This window comes from Nannospalax galili, unplaced genomic scaffold (genome assembly GCF_000622305.1).
Source record: "Nannospalax galili isolate Female #2095 unplaced genomic scaffold, S.galili_v1.0 scaffold11812, whole genome shotgun sequence".
NCBI lineage: Eukaryota > Metazoa > Chordata > Mammalia > Rodentia > Spalacidae > Nannospalax > Nannospalax galili.
The window spans coordinates 72903-81031 of NW_008331826.1; the positions used below are offsets into that span (position 1 = coordinate 72903).

General features: G+C 40.7%; 1 long non-coding RNA gene across 2 annotated transcripts in view; it reads right to left on the reverse strand.

The window, feature by feature from the left end:
• Positions 1–7698, reverse strand: part of LOC115069237 — a 15273-nt gene extending 7575 nt beyond the window's left edge. For both annotated transcript variants that reach the window (XR_003848508.1, XR_003848507.1), the window contains exons 1-2: positions 7646–7698; positions 5585–5778 (exon numbers count right to left, since the gene is read on the reverse strand). This is a non-coding gene — a long non-coding RNA (uncharacterized LOC115069237). The remainder of the gene's footprint in view (positions 1–5584; positions 5779–7645) is intronic.
• Between the last annotated feature and the right edge of the window lie 431 nt (positions 7699–8129).

Genomic DNA, 8129 nt, shown 5'->3' on the forward strand with positions numbered 1-8129 from the left:
GAAAGAAATTTGTAGCAAAAAACCCTTTTAGAATTTGATGTTATAAAATGTTGAGCAAGTCCTTCAAACAGCACAAAAAGGGATGAACATTTAAGAAAGTTATGTAACTATAGAAGAGGAAAATAAGGAGAAAAGGCCTTGTGGAGGGATGCAAGTCTGAGCTGAATATTAAAGACGGAATTAACTAGCATTACTTGCTTTTCCTTTGTGGAATGAGTGTGGCAACGTAGAAAGGAAAAGGGAAGAACATTCTAGGCAAATGAGATGCTATGTATAAAGAGAGAGAAAGCAAAACTATGGTCAAGGTATAAAAATTAAATGACACTGTTTTAGAAGCCAAAAGTCTGAAACAGTGTAGGAGATGGAGCAAGTGAGGGAAATAGGGGGTTATCTTGGGTGTAAGGGCTTTACTCTGTTGGCGATGGGTTTTGGATATTCGAGGTTTGTTTTGAGACAGAGTCTCATTGCTTATCCCATGCTGATCTAGAACCCACAATTCTCCTTCCTTAGCTTCCCAGGTTCTAGGATTACAGGCCTATGCCATCATGCCTATCTGTGATGGGTTTTGAGATGCCATGATACTGTTGTTTTAACATTACTAATGTACCTTGTGTTGATGAAGAGGATGGATATGGAGAGGCAAAGATGGAAAGGAGGTAGCGATGCCATGATACTGTTGTTTTAACATTACTAATGTACCTTGTTGTGTTGATGAAGAGGATGGATATGGAGAGGCAAAGATGGAAAGGAGGTAGTCAAGTTAGATTAAAACAGATTGACAGAAAGGAATGTTGAGATGCTGAACCAAGGACATCAAAACAGGAGAGTCTACGACAAATTCAAAAAGATGTTTAAGCATTAGCTTAAACAGACACAGGCAGATTGGACATAGACTCATTAGACTCAACATGGATGAGAGGAATTACAGGAGAGAAAAAAGTCAAAAATAACTTGGGAGATGAGTTAGTATAACCACCTAACAGACTAGAAAAAAAGAAAAAAAACATGAATTCTAATTGTGTCTGGTTAAGTTGGTTCTCAAACAGGATGCTCATGTGGCATGTCCTTCAAGCTTTTCTATAGACAAGTCTCAAAATCCCAAGGAGTAAGTAGTATATGAGTGAATTAATGAGGGATAGGAAGGGATAGGAGCCTTTCTCCAAAAGTTATGATGTTCGAATATTAGACTCTGAAGGGAGAGAAAAATCCAGGCCATGGAGACATCCAAGCTACTAGAAAATAGCTCCTACATGAAAATGACCTGGGAGTCTGCAAGCTGTGCTGTTAGATAGGTCTGCCTACATGGATGGCAGAGTTTCCTAGAAATGGAGTAAAGAGGAAGGCTTCATATTAGGTCCTAAAGTCTGTGAATTAGCTGAACTTTGAGCTAAGTAGATGACAGTGGTAAGGAGATGAATGACAGATTCTGAGGCTCTCAAATACACACAGGATGAGCTTTAATACAAAAGCCAATAGCAATAGCCAGAAGCAATGATCCATGGAGGGTGAAAAGATTTAGAAAGGGGACACAGCCGGAGTTAAAGATGACGAAAGCCAGAGAGCAGCAATGAAAGTCCTCGCTGCCCTACATTTGGTGAGTGGTCATTGCCTCAAGGGGATAAGACAGACTTGGTCTTGACTCTCCAATGCCCTTATTTTGTTTAGGGGATTTCTAGAGAAAAAATAACACCCATATGAGATGCCTTCAGACTTTTAAAGGTATTTCCTCAAACCTCAAGCCTTCTTTTGTTCAGATTCCACACCCTCAGATCAGTTTATCTCACTTACTCATTCTTCCACAGTAAAGCACTTGGTGGTGATCAGTGTCATCTTAAAGGATGCACCCAATGATGAGTACAATTCTCCAAAATCATAGCTAAGGAAAACATGGCAGAATATCGTACTTTTCTTTCCTACAGCTTGAATTGCCTCAACTGAGCCAAGAAAAGACCTTGAACTCACTTTCTGTGTCTCCCCTCTCTTCCCCCAGTTCCCTTCCAATGAACTTGTACCCAAATAAAAATGTGGGTTTTGATGACAAGAAGAAAGGTATGGATAATGATGAAGATGGTGATAAAATCCAAAGCAAACTCTCGGTGACGTGTGTCTACTACTCCTGAGAGAGGGAATAAGTAGGGAGTTTACACTGGTTTTGTTTGAGCTTTTAATCTGAACCTTATATGAAACAAAGAATATGTGACTTGCTTAGTGACCTATTATCCTAATGCCTAAGTTACTTCCTGGTTTAAGTCAGGTGGTGTTAGCTAAGAATGTTAATGTGGATTTCAGAGATGCCTAAGTTATCTGCACATAATAACTAGCATACTAAGAAATTCTGACTCACAGAGAAGACATGGAAGAAAGAAATACTCAATACCCTGCTAGTCTACATTTTATTGTTTATTAAATTACACCATTCAGCCTAATGAAAAGTAAAATCTGTTAATAATGGTACTTTAAGGAGGCTGGGGAGATGGTTTAGTTGGTAAAGTGCTTGTCATGTAACCATGAGGATGTGAGGCTGGATTCCTAGCACCTACATAAAAACCAGAGATTATGGCATGTGTCTGTAACCCCAGTGCTTGAAGGAGAAGACAGGCAGATCCATGGAGCTCACTGGCCATAGCATAGCCGATTGGTGGGCAGAAGTGTTAAGTGAGAGATTCTGAATCAAAAAATAAGGTGGAGAGGCTGGAGAAGATGGTGATTAAGAGCATTGGCTGCTAATGGCAAAGTCCCAGGTTCAGTTCCCAGAACCCATATGCTAGCTAACAACCATCTGTAACTCCAGTTCCAGGAGATCCAAAACCCTCTTCTCATCTCTGTGGGTGTTGCATGACATGGTACATGCATAACACATGTAGGCAATACACTCATACATATAAAATAAAAATAATAAATTTTTTTAAATGGAGAGCAATAAGAAGACCACTAACATTGACCTCTGGCCTCCACAAAGCACGCGTGGGAGTGCACACCCACACACACATTAGCACACCACAAATGCATTCACTCTTACAAATAAAAAATAATAAAAATCATCTGGTTCTTTACGTGGATGCTGGGGATCTGAGCTGAGTGCCTCAAGCTTGAACAGCAAGCACCTCACCTACTGAGCCACCTCTCCAGCCTTGAGAACTAGAAATTTCTAATGTAGGGAATATTTCTAAAACCCTAGGGTCTTAAAACGTTATGTGTTCAGCACCATAGACAATACCCGATACTTCTGTGACTCTGTCCCGTAAATTTCCACCATTCTCAATAGGATGTAGGAAAAGAAGAACAGGGAATTTTTTATATAAGTAAGTATTGAGGTTTACAATATATAATAGTGCAATATCACACCAAACATTAGTATTCAAGACAGACTTCCTTCCAGTACATTCCCTGTTAAGAGTTGGTTTGGAGGGTGTGCTGGATAGCTTTAGTGTCAGCTTGACACACCTGGGTTGAGGGGGCCTCAATTGGGGAACTGCCTCCATTGAACTGGTCTGTGGCCATGTCTGAGGGGTATCTTCTTGATGTGTGATGTGGAAGGGCCCAGCCTACTGTGGGTGGTGCCACCCCTGGGCAGGTAAGCCTGTGTTGCATAAGAAAGCAGGCTGAGCAGGGGCCGGTGGAGCGAGCCAGTAAGCAGAGTTCCTCCATGGCCTGTGCTCCAGCTCCTGCCTCCAGGTTCCTGCCCTGAGTTCCTACCTTGGGCTCCCTGATGAACTTTGACTTGGGAGATGTAAAATAAAATATACCTTTTCCTCCTCAAGTTGGTATTGGTGAGATTATTTTGTCACAGCAATGGAGAAACAAACTAGGACAGAGGGTTATTCATAGACCCTTAAATGTGGGTTCAGATACATTGTATGGGTTAACCAAAGGCCAAGAACTGCTACATCTTCATGGCTCTCTATTGGTCTCTCAGCACAACAGCCTCTGTGAGGCTTCAGGTGAATTGAACCTGGGATTTTCTAGGATTTACAAGCCTTCTCCATGCTCAGGCAAGTAAGATGGCTGAGTTGGATGATGATGGAGTCATATGATTGCTTAACAAATTCAGCAGTAGCTTTGACACAGAGTCATCCAGCTAAGTATGAAGTTGTAGAAAGAGATGATGTTACAAGCCAACAAAGAAGTCAGAAATTCATGCAAAGAGAAGGAGAACTATTTATAGGTGGTCACCAGTCAGCCCAATGGTTCCCTTGAAGCCCAGAGATAGGATGAGCCAGTGGTTGTAGGATGCTATCCACTGTAAAGCACATGAGTTAAAATTGTGTTCAGTTCTTTCTCCCACTGTCCCTCCTCCTCCACTTCTATTACTGAAGACACAGTCCTATCCCTCAATGTTTTCCACATTTGTCCTTTCCTCTCCATTCCCACCGTCTTAATTGAAGATCATCTTACCATTCGACCTGCACAGCTCAGTCTGCCTTTAGTCTCTCTCTACTACCAGACTGACCTTGCCAAAACTCAGCATTTTCTACCAAAACCCAGCAATAGATAAAGACTGTGGTTTTGGTCAGACATTCTTGGCTCATTCCAGTCTAGTCCCAAAGTAGCCACCAGTCAAATCTTCCCTAACCCTATCACACCTAGAATTTCAATTCCCTACACAGGACTGTCTTCCTTACTCCCAAGCTTTTGATTTTAGGATCTCTCAGCATGGGATAACCTTGCTTCTTACTTTTGCTCCACTCCGTCAGAAATGCATCCTCTCTTTGAAACTCTGTGAAACCGTACCAATCTCTGTAAGTTGATGAAACCTGTCTTCCCCCAATGCCCATAGCTTTATCTCTTTAGCTTATGTGGTATCTATGCTTTCTACCTCTTATAGTGTAATATCAAGAGAAATATTAGTATTCAAGACAGACTTCCTTCTAGTACATTCCCTGTTAAGAGATGGTTTGGAGGTTATTCACTATAATGATTTTTGTTCATTACATTTCCTCCTTTCAAGTAGTATGCCCATGGCCATCTGGGACTGATTCATTATCCTCACCCTAGAGATAATAGGCATTTACTGCAGTCATTTCCCTCTCACTTTATCAATGGACCCTATCTGCCCATAATTGTAAGTATATGGAAGGAGGAGAAAACAGGAAACAGCACTCTCAATTTTGTCAATATTTTTTGTCCTACTAACAAAAAATATGTACCTCAAAAAGGAATGTAACTCATAAGAAAGAGTAAGTGGAATTAAATAAAACAGAATTGCAATCAATACCTGTTAAGTTGGATCAAGAGAAAGTTAAAAGTTCTCTCCTGTTTACAAATCATACTAAGAGTAACAGTAAAGGAATGCTACCTTCTTTGACTAGATTCCTAAATACAGAATTTGTTTAGGGAGCCCATCATTCTGAAAGAGAGAGAGAGAGAGAGAGAGAGAGAGAGAGAGAGAATAGATGTGATACACAAAGTTTGTAATTTACAATTAGTTGAGGAACCAAGAACAATGAACCTGTTGAATAACAATTTAAGATGATGTATAATTAGACTCACAAGACTAACCATGTAAATGATAATTGCTCCATGTTAGAGTTCTAGAAAGGCTGTATTTCAAAACAATATTTTTACTTAAATGAATGTCACTTACATTGTAAGGATACAATTTATATCATTGCATGGATTGAATGGCAATTTGAAAAATAGTAGAACTTCAACAGAAAGCAAGCTGGGAGCATGAGATTCTGTGACAGGTTGAGAGCATCATGTCCTTGTGATCTCTTCCTCTTCTTATGGAACACAGATCCATTTCTGAACAGTCAAGTTCCTGGAGCCATTCCTGGACTTCAGAGAATTCCACAAAACACACTGATCATTTCTTCAGATACAAAGCCACTCAGATTAAATTTTTAAAAATTGAGCTTCTCCAGACCATTCAGGGAGGCAGTGTCTTTACGTCTAAGCCAAGTTTAGATTAATTAATGAATTTAACAAACAGGCCATACCCTTGTTATATACCTGGGAATAAGTAACTCTGGAAATGCAAATATAATGAGGCAATTAGACAAATCTCTCTCTCTCCTCTCTCTCTCTCTCTCTCTCTCTCTCTCTCTCTCTCCTTTCTCTCTCCTCTCTCTCCTCTCTTTCTCCTCTCTCTCTCTCAGGCACTCTATCCCTGAGCCACCATCATCACTAGCCTTCAATTTTTGAGACAATCTCTGCTGTGTAGCTCAGGCTGGTCTTCAACTTGTTTCCGCCTCCCCAACACTTGGGTTACAGGCACGCACACATAATTTCTACCTTTCTCAATGTGCATAGTTTAACTGGGAGGAATGAAGGAGGACTGCAGACAGCTTTAGGAAGCAGGAAAAGTCTGAGTTAGATGTTACAGGTTTTAAGACCCAGCCCTGGTCATGGTTCAACCTACTGTGTTAACCCAGGCAAATCCTTGAATTGCTCTGTACCCAAGGGTTGTCTTATCAGTTAGGATCAAAAGGCCTGCTCACCCCACACTATCAGGACAGAAGGAAACCTGTGAGAGGACCTCACCAAGTTAATCTGTACAGATTTATGTACACAGCTCACTCTGATAACTGCAAAACATATGTGACCTTTAAATATTCTGTTTTAGGAACAACTTCTTTCTTCAGAGTTTAACTTGGGAATTTTTAAATCAAAATTTGAATTCCTAAGCATTATAATTTGACTTTTTATTTAGCTGATCTAGATGTGCCATACACAAGACAGCAAAACTAACAAGTCATGCTTTTCAGCCTAAAGTGATGCTTATCAGACAAAACATCCTATTCTTCCAATAAAGAATCTCAAGATAATTTCTGGACATAAGATCAAGTCTCCCTTCTTGTGCAAATCATTCCCCTTCAAGAAAGGAAAGTGTATTTGAGGCTCTCCAGGCATGCAAATAAAGGTTACTTATAAAAACCAACTACGTACAACAGTGTTTTAAAAATCTCCACTGGGGCTAGAGAGATGGTTCAGCAGTTAAGAGCACTAACTTCTCTTCCCGAGGACTTGGGTTCAAGTCCAAGCACCCACATGATAGGTAACAACCATCTGTAAATCCAGTTCCAGAATCTGATGCCCTCTTCTGCCCTCTGAGGGCATTGTATGATTGGGTGCACTTACACACATACATGCATGCAAGTAACTCATACACATAAAATAAAAATAACAAATTTAATCGCCTCCATTCTCCTTAATTTTCTGATGTTGATTCCACTGTCCCTTATTATTTTCTCTTTCCTATATAAAAAAATTTAATTGAAATTTTATGTATCTTATTCAATACATCTGGATCATATTTAGAACCCCCTCCCCTATTGTGACCACCCATAATCCCCCACCAGATTTCATGAATTTGATCATATATGTAAAGGCCTATCATGTCTAAATTTGTGTCCCCAGATGTCCCTCAGTGTGAGTTCATCCACTAGAGCCTGGTCAACCTATCCAGTATCACACTGTTAAAGAAGATCAACTCTCCCTCACCTAGCAGTGATCAGCTGTCAATAGTTCCTCAGTTAAGGTTGGGTCCTCCTAACAATTTCCCCTGTCTCTGCTGGATTTTTGTTTGGTTTGAGTTTCATGGGTCTTGTGCGTTCTGTTACCATTGCTGGAAATTCATATGAGAAAGTTCCCAACAACCTGGGAAACTGTTTTCCCGTGATCACCCACCACCCCTGGTTCTTACCATCTTTCTGGCCCATCTTCCACAGTGGTCCCTGAGTCCTGGGTGGCAGAGGTTCACTATTGGAGTCCTGTCCAGGGACATGCACTCTGTAATCTCTTATTCTCTGCATTTTGGCCAGCTGTGTATGAGGAAGCTTTGCTGGTGAGAATTGAGAGATGCATTAATATTCTCGCTGCCTCCTGTTCCACTATGTTCCCTGAGCCTTAGATGTACAGGTTCCACTGGAGATGTGTCACTTAGAGCTGGGCATCTCCCAGACACTTATTCTCCGCATTTTATCAGTTGCGGAATTCTGTGATAATCTCCATCTCTTGCAAAAAGAAGTGTGTTTGATGAATGGTGAGAGATACACTTGTCTGTAAATATAAGAATATATGGGGATAAAGAGGACCCCAAGAGATGGGGGAGAGTAGGAGACAGGTATTATCAAGGGAGAAATGGGGAAAATGAGGGTACTTTAACTGGGGAAGGAGAAGGAGACATA